We start from the raw sequence: 12,635 nt of genomic DNA on the forward strand, positions 1-12,635 counted from the left end.
GTCCCTCCGGAAAGCAGATAAGGGTGGGGAGGGAAAGATGTCTTTGGTGTTGGGGTCAGATTGCAGATGGTGGAAGTGTCGGAGGATGATGCGTTGGATCCGGAGGTTGGTGGGGTGGTACGTGAGGACCAGGGGGATTCTGTTTTGGTTGTTATTGCGGGAAGCGGGTGTGAGGGATGAATTGCAGGAAACGTGAGCGATGCGGTCGAGGGAATTTTTGACCACTGTGGAGGGGAATTTGCGGTCCTTGAAAAACGAGGAAATCTGGGATGTCCGGGAGTGGAAAGCCTCATCTCGGGAGCAGATGTAGCTGAGGTGAAGGAATTAGGAATAGGGGATGGCATTTTTACAGGAAGGTGGGTGGGAGGAGGTGTATTCTAGGTAGCTGTGGGAGTCGGTGGGCTTGAAATGGATATCGGTTTCCAGGTGGTTGCCAGAGATGGAAAGAGAGAGGTTCAGGAAGGAGAGAGAGGTATTGGAGATGGTCCAGGTGAACTTAAGGTTGGGGTGGAAGGTGTTGGTGAAGTGGATGAACTGTTCGAGCTCCTCGTGGGAGCACGAGGCGGCGCCGATACAGTCATCAATGTAACGGAGGAAGTGGTGGGGTTTAGGGCCGGTGTAGGTACGGAAGAGGGATTGTTCCACGTAACCTACAAAGAGGCAGGCGTAGCTTGGGCCCATGTGGGTACCCATGGCCACCCCCTTTGTCTGTAGGAAGTGGGAGGAATTGAAAGAGAAGTTGTTGAGGGTGAGGACAAGTTCAGCTAAGCGGATGAGGGTGTCAGTGGAGGGGGACTGGTCGGGCCTGCAGGACAGGAAGAAGCAGAGGGCCTTTAAGCCATCTGTATGGGGAATGCAAGCATATAGGGACTGGACGTTGATGGTAAAGAATAGGTGTTGGGGACAAGGAAATTGGAAGTTTTCGAGCAGGTGGAGGGCGTGAGTGGTGTCACGGATGTAGGTGGGGAGTTCCTGGACCAAGGGGGAGAAAATGGAGTCGAGATAAGTGAAGATAAGTTCAGTGGGGCAGGAGCAGGCGGAGACAATGGCGACACTCCTGCCTATTTTGAGGATTGGAGCAGAATTCCTGCCTTGGATTTCCTCAGAGCTGTAGCCTCTCCTACACTGGACATTTCTTGTTCCTATTCAATGGAGTGGCATGGTCCCTCGAATCTAATCGAAGGGTATCTCCTGGATGGTCTACATCACCTTTACTGCAGCTTCACCCTCTGTGCCCCTTTCATTTTGTTTACATCCTTCTTTTGATTACATTCCATTGTGACTCCTACACTAAGAATTCAATGAGGAGAAAAGAACTTTTTTTTGTCTTAAGCTGCAGAAAGCATCTGATCTTAGTGCCGAAGCCCAAAAAAAAACCTCTCTGTGACTTAACTGGTGTCAGCTGCTGTTCCTTCAGTTCTGCTAGTGTCCATGGATCTTATCAGACAGGAGGACATTAATCATCTCTGGAGCTCACTGTCTGTGAATGCTCTCTGTCACTGCTAGAAAGGTTTCTGTGGGCTTCTCATGGGCTGAACTGGGGGCCTTTCAGATCCAACATTTGACTGATTTAACTGCTGTGAATTATATTGGGAGACTTGTTTCAATTATTGACAAACTAAGTTTTGAAGGTGAAATGAAGGGGCTACAGATGGATGAGCTTAGTTAAGTGTTGGGCAAAGATCTGGCAAATGGAATATAAGGTGGGAAAATGTGAAATGATCTATTTAGGCAGGAAAAATAAAAATAAACATGTTACCTAAGTGACAAAAAGTTACAGAGCTTGAAGATGCAGAGTGATCTGGGTGTTCTGGTGAATCATTAAAAGTTAGTGTGCAAGTGGGACCCCAAGTGGATCATGAGCTGCAATTTTGGAGTTGTAAGTTCTGAGGCAGCAGTGGGATCTGTGGAGCTCTGACTGAGTAATAATGGTTGTCTCACTCAAATTGGCCTCAGCTCTTACAGTTCCCAATTCCTTCCTCTGTGCTTTTACTGAGGTGTTGCGACAATCTTCAAGCCTGAAAATTGAATCACGTTGGGCCAAAAGGTTTGGGAAGCACCAGTGCAGGACGAGAAAAGACATTACAATGTAGAGTCATAGAAATGTACAGCACAGCAACAGACCCTTCAGTTCAACTCGTCCATGCTGAACAGATATCCTGGATAAATCTAATTCCATTTGCCAGCATTTAGCCCATATCCGTCTAAACCTTTCCTATTCACACACCCATCCTTTTAAATGTTGTAATTGTACCAGCCTCCACCACTTCCTCTGGCACCTCATTCCTTTTATGCACCACCCTCTGTGTGAAAAGTTGCTCCTTAGGTCTCTTTATTTCTTTCCCCACTCACAATAAACCTATGCCCTCTAGTTCTACACTCCCCCACCCTGGGGAAAAGACCTTGCCTATTTACCATATCCATGCTCCTCATGATTTTATCAACCTCTATAAGGTCACCCCTTCAGCCTCCGACGCTCCAGGGAAAGTAACCCCAGCCTATTCAGCCTCTCCCTACAACTCAAACCCTTCTATCTGGCAACATCCTCGTAAGTTTTCTCTGAACCCATTCAAGTTTCACAACATCCTTCCCATAGCAGGGAGACCAGAATTACACACGATATTCCAAAAAAGGCTGAACCAATGTCCTGTACAGGCACAACATGACCTCCCAATGCACTGACAAATAAAGGCAAGCATACCAAATGCCTTCTTTACTATCCTAACTACCTACACCTCCACTTTCAAGGATCTATGAACCTGCACTCTAAGGTCTCTTTGTTCAGCAACACTCCCCAGGACTTTACCATTAAGTGTATAAGTCCTGCCCTGATTTGCCTTTCCAAAATGCAGCACCTCACATTTATCAAAATTAAACTCCATCTGCCACTCCACGACCCTTTCGCCCATTTGATCAAGATACCGTTGTACTCTGAGGTAATCTTCTTTGCTGTCCACTACACCTCCAATTTTTGTGTCATCTGCAAACTTACTAATCATACTTCCCATATTCACATCCAAATCATTTATATAAGTGACAAAAAGCAGTGAACCTAGCAGCACCGATCCTTATGGCACACTGCTGGTCACAGGTCTCTAGTCTGAAAAGCAACTCTCCACCACCACCCTCTGTCTTCTACCTTTGAGCCACTTCTGTATGCAAATAGCTAGTTCTCCCTGTATTCTGTGCGATCTAACCTTGCTAACCTGTCTACCATGAGGGACCTCGTTGAGCGCCTTATTAAAGTCCATATAGAAAACATCCATTGCTCTGCACTCATCAATCCTCTTTGTTACTTCTTCAAAAAACTCAATCAAGTTAGTAAGACACAATTTCCTCTACACAAAGCCATGTTGACTATCCCTAATCAGTCCTCGCCTTTCCAAATACATGTAAATCCTGTCTCTCAGGATTCACTCCAACAACTTGCCCAACACCGATGTCAGGCTCACCGGTCTATAGTTCCCTGGCTTTTCCATAACACTTTTCTGAAATAGTGGCACGACGTTAGCCAACCTCCAATCTTCTGGCAGCTCAGCAAGGGGCCCAGCAATCTCTCCCGTCACATCCCACAGAGTTCTGGGGTACACCTGATCAAGTCCCTAAGTGGATCAAGAAAATGAAGAAGGGTCCCGATCCAAAATGTTAACTTTCCTACTCCTCTGATGTTGCCTGACCTGCTGTGTCCCTCCAGCTCCACACTGTGTTAACTTGAAGGTGGTGGTGTTCACATATATCTGCTGCCCTTGTCCTTCTAAATGGAAGTGGTTGTGGGTTTGCAAGGGGCTGTCGGAAGATCTTTGATTAATTTCTGCAGTGCATCTTGTACATAGTACACACTGCTGCTACTGAGCAGCAGGCTCAGCAGGCTGCTTTGTCCTGGATGGTGTCAAGCTTCTTGAATGTTGTTGGAGCTGCACCCATCCAGGCAAGTGGGGAGTATTCCATCACTCTCCTGACTTGTGCCTTGTAGATGGTGATAGGCTTTGGGGAGTCAGGAAGTATGTTATTCATTGCAGTATTCCTAACCTCTGACCAGCTCTTATAGCCATTGTGTTATTGTGGTGAGTCCAGTTGAGTTTCTAGGCAATGATAACACACAGGATGTTGATAGTAGGGAATTCAGTGATGGTAACACCATTGAATATCAAGGGGTGGTGGTTAGATTTTCTTTTATTGGTGATGGTCATAGCCTGGCATTTGTGTGGCATGAATGTCACTTGCCACTTGTCAGCCCGAGCCTGGATATTGTCCAGATCTTGTTGCATTTGAACATGGACTGCTTCAGTATCTGAGGAGCAGTGAATGGCGCTGAACATTGTGCAATCATTGGCGAACATCCCCACTTCTGACCTTATGATGGAGGGAAGGTCATTGATGAAGCAACTGAAGATGGTTGGGCCTCAGACACTACCCTGAGGAATTCCTGCAGAGACGTCCTGGAGCTGAAATGACTGACCTCCAACAACCACGACCATCTTCCTATGTGTCAGGTATGACTCCAATCACCGGAGAGTTTGCCCCCGATTCCCATTGATTCCAGTTTTGCTCAGGCTCCTTGATGCCACACATGATCAAATGCAGTCTTGATGTCAAGGGCTGTCACTCTCACTTCACCTGGAATTCAGCTCTTTTGTTGATGTTTGGACCAAGGCTGCAATGAGGTCAGGAGCTGAGTGGGCCTGGTGGAACCCAAACTGGGCGTCACTGAGCAGGTGCTGTTTGATAGCCCTGTTGATGACACCTTCCATCACTTCACTGATGATGGAGATTGGAATGGTGGGGCAGTAATTGGCCGGGTTGGGTTTGTCCTGCCTTTTATGTACCAGACATACCTGGGCAATTTTCCATATTGTCAGGTAGATACCAGTGTTGTAACTGCACTGGAACAGCTTGGCTAGGGGAGCGGCAAGTTCTGGAGCACATGTCTTCAGTACTATTGCCAGAATGTTGTCAGGGCCTGTAGCCTTTGCAATATCCAGTGTCTCCAACAGTTTCTTGATATCACATGGAGTGAACTGAATTGGCTGAAGACTGGTATCTGTAATGCTGGGGACCACTGGAGGAGGCCGAGATGGATCATCCACTTGGCACTTCTGGCTGAAGATTGCTGCGAATGCTTCAGCCTTATCTTTTGCACTGATGTGCTGGGCTCTTCCTTCATTGGGGATGGGGATATTTGTGGAGTCTCCTCCTCCAGTGAGTTGTTTAACTGTCCATCACCAGTCATGACTGGATGTGGCAGGACTGCAGAGCTTAGATCTGATCCGTTGGCTGTGGGATCACTTAGCTCTATTTATCACTTGCTGCTTTTGCTGTTTCGTGTGCAAGTAATCCTGTTTGGTGTCTTCACCAGGTTGACACCTCATCTTCAGGTATGCCTGGTGCTGCTCTGTGCATGCCCCCCTGAACTCTGCATTGAACCAGGGTAGATCCCCTGGCTTGATGGCAAGGGTTGAGTGGGGGATATGCTGGGCCATGAGGTTACAGATTGTGCTGGAGTACAGTTCTGCCACTATTGATGGCCCCCAGTGCCTCATGGATGCCCAGTCTTGAGTTGCTCGATCTGTTCGAAGTCTGTCCCATTTTTCACAGTGATAGTGCCACACAACACGATGGAGGTTATTTTCAATGTGAAGGAGGGACTTCATTTCCACAAGGACTGTGCGATGGTCACTCTTACCGATACTGTCATGGACAGATGTAACTGCAGCTGGCAGATTAGGAAGGATGAGGTCAAGTATGTTTTTCCCTCTTGTTGGTTCCCTCACCACCTGCCACAGACCCAGCCTAGCAGCTATGGCCTTTAGGACCCGACCAGCTCGATCAGTAGTACTGCTGCTGAGCTATTCTTAGTGGTGGACATTGAAATCCCCCACCCAGAGTATATTTTGTGCCCTTGCCATCGTCAGTGCTTCCTCTAAGTGTTGTTTAACATGGAGGAGTAATGAGTCATCAGTTGAGGGAGGACGGTATGTGGTAATCTGCAGAGCTTGGATCTAATCCATTTGTTGTGGGATTGCTTAGCTCTGTCTATCACTTGCTGCTTTCGCAATTTGGCGTGCAAGTATACATGAGGCTTCATGGGATCTGGAGTCAATGTTGAGGAATCCAAGAACAACACTCCCTCAACTGTATACCACTGTGCCGCCCCCTCTGTTGGGTCTGTCCTGCCGATGGGACAGGACATATCCAGGGATGGTGATGGTGGTGTCTGGGACATAGTCATACTCACGGCATTTTACCCTATAGACAATGTAAGGCTGTTGCAAAACAACTCTCCCAATTTTGGCATTAGCCCCTAAATGTTAGTGAGGAGGACATTACAGGGTTGACAGGGCTCTTTCTGCTGTTTGTTGTCTTTTCCAGTGCCTAGTTCGATGCCAGGTAACCTGTCCAGTTTCAATTGTTTGAGACTTTGTAGTGATTGGTACAACTGAACGACTTGCTAGGCCATCTCAGAGGGCAATCGAGAATCAACCACATTGCTATGGGTCTGCTATCACCTGTAAGTCAGACCAGGTGAGGATGGCAGATTTCCTTCCCTGAAGAAGTTTAGTGAACCAGATGGATCTTTCCAACAATAATTTCATGGTCATCAGTAGATTCTTAATTTTGGAATTTTTTAATTGAATTCAAATTCCACCCTATGCTATGGTGAGATTTGTACCCGGATCTTTGGAACATTACCTAGGTCTCTAGATTAATAATCTAGTGATAATACCACATGTGGGAAGTTATGGGTATATTAAAGAACGGGGAAATTGCAACAGAGGAAGGAATTAATGTGGGAAATGATAAACAAACAATAACAGGAAGGTACAGACAATACAGATCTAAGAGCACATCAGACCTCATAGTGAAAGCACCCCTGAATAACAGTCACCATAATATGATTGAATTTTGCATACAATTCAAGGGAGAGAAGTGTAAACCTAAGATTAGTAAGTTGAATTTAACAAGGACAATAATGACAACATGAAGACAGAGCTAGCAAAAGTGAACTGTTAATTCAGTTAAGGGAAAGATCAATGGAGATGTAATGGCAAACATTCAAGGGAATATTCCAGAAAATGCAGAATAATCACATTGCAAAACATAAGAATTTTTTAAGGGAGAGACCCACAAGATGCCTCAAGGCCATCTGAAAGAGAGTGTTAGATACACAAAGCTCATGACAATAGCAAAGCTCAAGCATTCACTGTTTCTCCTCATTTTTCTTTCTCAGGCTGGGATATCTCGAGGCAGGATGACCCTGCATTTGTTCTTGTGTTGAAATTTCCCAGTAAGTAAAAATGTTCTGATTTGGGCAAGATATTTTTGACCTCTACTCTATGTTACATTGAATTTACAGGTCAGAAACAGGCTACTTCTTCCAACTGGTCTATGCCAGTGTTTTTGCACTAGGAGATCATCCTTCACACTCTATCCAACTGGTAGTGTCTCTACCTTCAAGCCAGGAGGCCTATGTTCAAGATCCACCTACTGCATCAGTGTGTAGCAACATCTCGGAATAGGTTGAATAGAAAATACCTAACCATCTGTATTTTTCACCTTCGTGTTTATCTAATGTACTTTGAATGTATGATTATTTATTGTTGAAATCTTGGTGTGTATTCCTTCAATCTTTCTAAAGACAGACTAAATTACCATTGGATAAGAGGATGCTAGATACAAGTCATGAAGTAATTTTTGTTACACAAAAAAAGTACATAAAATATGATTGGGTTCACCTAGTTTGTATGATATAACTTAACTTTGTGTAATGATGTAAAAGTAACAAAGATCCTATCTGTTTCCAGCAGCTCAACGTGATGCTGTCAGAAAACAGAAAGTACACACTGGGGAAGTAATAGCCTAGTGATATTATTGCAAGATTGTTAACCCAGGGATTCATGTAATATTCTGGGGACCTGGGTTTGAATCCCACCATGGGAGATGGTGGAATTTGAATTCAGTAAAATGTTTGGAATGATCATGAAACCTTACTATTTTAGTAACTTTATCTGAGCACATGGATTAATCAATTTAAACTTGACCCATTACAAGTTTTAACACGATTGAAAATTAGCTTGGAAATGAACACAAATTCAGTGCGAAAGAATATTATTTTTATTCCAGCATGTGTACAGGAAATGTTATGGAACAGTTTAGGTGAACTAACTCCAACTTTGGACTCCCTTGAACTATCTAAAGGAAACAATAAGCCTATTGACTGTATTTTATTCAAAATGATCAAATTTGTTTTAACATATGTGGGATTGCTGGTCTTGAAGGCATGAATCTGGCCCAGGCAGCCATGGGAACACTCAAATCCAAATCTGGTAGATTGCCAACAACATATAATACAATTGTATGCTAGCTTACAATTTGCTCTCCATGACAATTTATGGGGAGGATTTAATAGTTCAGTTTTGCAAAATCATCATATTTGGCTTTATTATGCTTGTCATTTGGAACAAATTATCTCTTCTTATGTTTCTCTGACGCAAAAAAAAACTCAATTGACTGAACTGCCTGTCCCAAATGACCTCATAACTTAATGTGTATGCTGTGGTAACAAATCAGTTCAGCATTTGCTTAAAATGAAGTTCCACAACTAGACGTTTCACTGTGGAACACCATTTTGGGGTGTTTATTTTTCATTCGTTTCAGGCTGAAAATCATCAGAAATTACTGATTGCCAAAATGCCATTGCGAATCAGCCCTGAAATGGTAATGAAAATTGAGAGAGAATAACTTTGACTATTAGCACTGGCAAAGTTCCTATTGAACAATGTGAAGAATAGTATTTTATGGATCCAAATGCAATAATTATACAGGTCAGTGGAAATTCCAGTTTTCAGCTTTCATAATACTACTTCAAAATCCACTCAATCGATTCAAAGATTTTTTTTCTATCAATAACAGTTTACAATAGATGCAAATCTTAAATCCGCTCATATCCCATGCAAACCAGTTTAGCTGCTTTGCAGCCAGAAATGTAAAAAAATGTTCTTCCTATTTATCTGACAATTTATATATTGATAATATTAGGAATATTTTGCTGATGCAGTGCAGAAATGTTGCTGTTAAGCTTTAAATGTCAAATTCAACAAACCAGCTTGAAGCATTCTGTTGCCAAGGGTGACAGGGGGGTCATAAATGCTCCTTAGCCAAAGAAAAGTTGGAAAAAAAACATTTACCCACACCCACAGATTTCAACTGTGCAAGCAAATACTGTAACATGAGAGAAAGAAATGACAATAAAATAACATAGAACTGCACTGGCAATCAATCCTCAATACATACGGAAAAGGGCAGCGTACAATAATGGTTACTGGGACCTCCACTTTGCATATCTACTATAAACTATAAATTGAGGAGGTGCTGGCAGTATAAGTAGCTCTTCTTAAAACAAATTCCTTACAAAGAATTCATATTATCATTAAAATTCCTTTATCTTATTCTGCACTGTTTTTATTGTATATTTACTTTTAATCTGCGAGTGCTAGTAACAAAACAGCTAATTGTATGTGAGCTTGATAGTTTGAGGGATCTGAATTAGTTACTGATTTCTTGCTGTCTGTCTGACTATCCTTTCTCCTATCCTTGCTTTTTCTGAGGTTTGTGCCATGGACTTCCATTGGATTAGATTATCAGAGGTACAAACCATTAGCCTAATGCATTTATTTTATCCTCAACTTTTTCCGTCTTCTCGACTAAAGGAACTGACACATGCTGCGCTTCCACGGGCAACAGGAAGCCTCAGATACCTCACCATCTATCACTTGTTGCTCTAAAAAGTGAACGGTCAGTCATTTGAAAATGTTTCTGTCCTCAGCTGATATTCACACGTGGCTACTTGTCAAATTGGATCGGTCAGAAGTGCCATAATTGGGATCCAGTTCGGTTTCAGCTTCTCTAGCCCAGGAATGTTGAGATACAAACTATCGCACTGGTTGAGAGCAGTTAACTGAACACAGAAGAAGAATCAGATCTGTGATTCTCTCCATTGTTTGGTGTAGGTTTACACAGTAGCTGGTGGATTTATCAATTCTGTTAAGGGAGCTTAAGCATCCATTTTCTTTTAACACGGATGTTAGTTCACCACAATGGCCACAACATCTCTCAGATGATGATTTCACCAAATACTTAAACAGAAAAGTTTTGTTTCAATGAACAGAAAATGGATTGAATGATTCTGAGGTTATTAATCGTTTAAACCTGTGGAAATAATTACAAAATGATTTCACCCTTTATCAAACAAGAAAACTCCACTATGCTTAATATCAGCAAGATGTTATAACAACTTTGTAACAAATAGTTAACAAATACCTGATAGAAATGTTGTTATACTACTTCAAAATTTAATAGTTAACATCTCAGCAAAGCTGTAAAACAATACAAAGCAGTTCATAAAAGTTTGAAGCATTGTAAAACATCTGTTACTAATTTGAAATGTATAAGCGTTCTTCTATTCCCTTCTGGCACTGAGTAAAATCAAGCCAATACCACTTCACTTTAAATCACATGGTAAAATATGATTCGAGTTCATACCGCATGATCTGATTGGAAGTTCCTTTTCCAATGTTATCTTGCTATGACACCCAAAGCAGACAAAACAAAAACATGCTATAAATAGATTAAACTTGCTCCATTAGCACTTCTTTTATATATCACACACAAATCTAGAGTTGGAATATGTCTCAACTGTAATGAATATCAGTGTTTGAATATTATTGATTAGACATAAATTTTGCCCATAGAATTTGTGATGATCATTGGCTGTAAAGCATTTTGGAATTTCTTGAAATTGTGCAAATCACTACATAAACTCAAGAATTCTTTTCTTTCTTTAGTAATAAATTTCTGACAATGTGTCTGCAAGTCAAAGAGGCTTTGAACAGAAAACAAGGCAATGCTTTTACAGTAAGACCCACTACTGCTCAATGTGCCTTCCAGATGGACCTGGAAAGAATGAAATTGGCAGAGGTGGCTCAAGATGGTGAAATGGATGGCACTGTCCCAACATGGGCATTTGTCCTGTCCCCTTTCCTCTCAATCCTCACAGTTTCAGCAGGCAGGCAAGTGATGACATTCCTTGGAAATGAGAACCCTAATATATATAGGTGAGTATACCTTTTACTTGCACACATCTGCACTTATCATTGTGTTGATACACAACTTCACAGGCATACCATAACAAGCAAGCATTTGACCCTGGATTAAATTATTTTATGGCACTTCTGACTGACCCAATTTGACAAGTAGCCACGTGTGAATATCAGCCGAGGACAGAAACATTTTCAAATGACTGACCGTTCACTTTTTAGAGCAACAAGTGATAGATGGTGAGGTATCTGAGGCTTCCTGTTGCCCGTGGAAGCGCAGCATGTGTCAGTTCCTTTAGTTGAGGAGATGGAAAAAATTGAGGATAAAACCTCAGTCAGACAATAATTAAATAGTCAAACAATTAAAAATTATCACTCTTGGGAGGTTGGAAGAAAGTTATTAATGTATAGAACTGCTGAGGCATGGCAGCATAGAGCATAGCAATGTATTGCAATGAGGATTTGAGGCAAACACCATTGCATCATTGAAGAGTAGATAAATATTAGATGTACCAAAAGGCTCAAGGCTTTTGGCTTGGTTGTCTTAGAAAAAGCTTAACTGATACAGTAGCTTAGCAATTCAACACATCACCTTCTGCTCTGTGCTTGAACGATAGAAGGTGTTGAAAATCAGCAATGGAGAGGTGGGTGTTGTGATAATCAGGTGGGTTCATAAATAGTCAGCAGTTTCACTTTGAAACAGGAGCACTCGAGGATGTTATTTTATCCTACTCCAGGTGCAAGACCGAGATTGAAATTTTCATACAAAAGCACAGTATTTCAGCTGTTGACACTCTCTGTTGTACTGGTGTTGAGTGACCTATCCACTGGTCACTAAAGAAATAAAAACAGAGTGCCTCCCAGCACTTGCTGTTTCTGTGTCAGATCACCAATATCTACAGGATTTTGATTTCGATGCTCACAAGGGCAAAATATTTTTCTTTATTTGTAGGAATGCTCCACCCAGGACCTATGAGTAATCTGTAGTCTGCTGCCAGCCTTTCACTGGAGTTACTTTGCTGTTCCCGTCATCCTGACTTGCGAGCTGGCTTGCATGAGAGCCAGCAATGTTATCACCCATTCAATGGGTTAGCAGCAGCAGGCAGCAGTGTGATTCAGAAAAATCTAGGTCTCAGGCTTCTAAGAACTGGCAGATGGAGACACCAGTCCAACTTTTAGACCAAAGGCCTGAATGGACACTTTTCATGCTGTAAACTTCAGTGGTTCTCTATGTAGATATAGATTGAGAAAGAAAATCGATGCTGTTCAATGCTATTGGCTGAACCTTATCTCCTTATGTATAATTCCCATTAAGCCCTGTCCAAGTACCAAATCTGATATATTTTTCACTCTAGATTTAGCCAGTGAAACCCTTTTACTCCAGTTATCTTTCACATCTGGTAACAATCTCCACACAGCAAAAAGGAAACAAAAACATTCTCTTCCTGTCAACGTCATCATCCTACTTTTCTAAAAACCTTTCTGTCCTGTAATGTTAAGCCATATGGAAAGCCTTAGCAGCTGTATGAGTGGCAGTTAGTG

Source organism: Rhincodon typus, chromosome 1, assembly GCF_021869965.1.
Source record: "Rhincodon typus isolate 14 chromosome 1, sRhiTyp1.1, whole genome shotgun sequence".
NCBI classification, from domain to species: Eukaryota; Metazoa; Chordata; class Chondrichthyes; order Orectolobiformes; family Rhincodontidae; genus Rhincodon; species Rhincodon typus.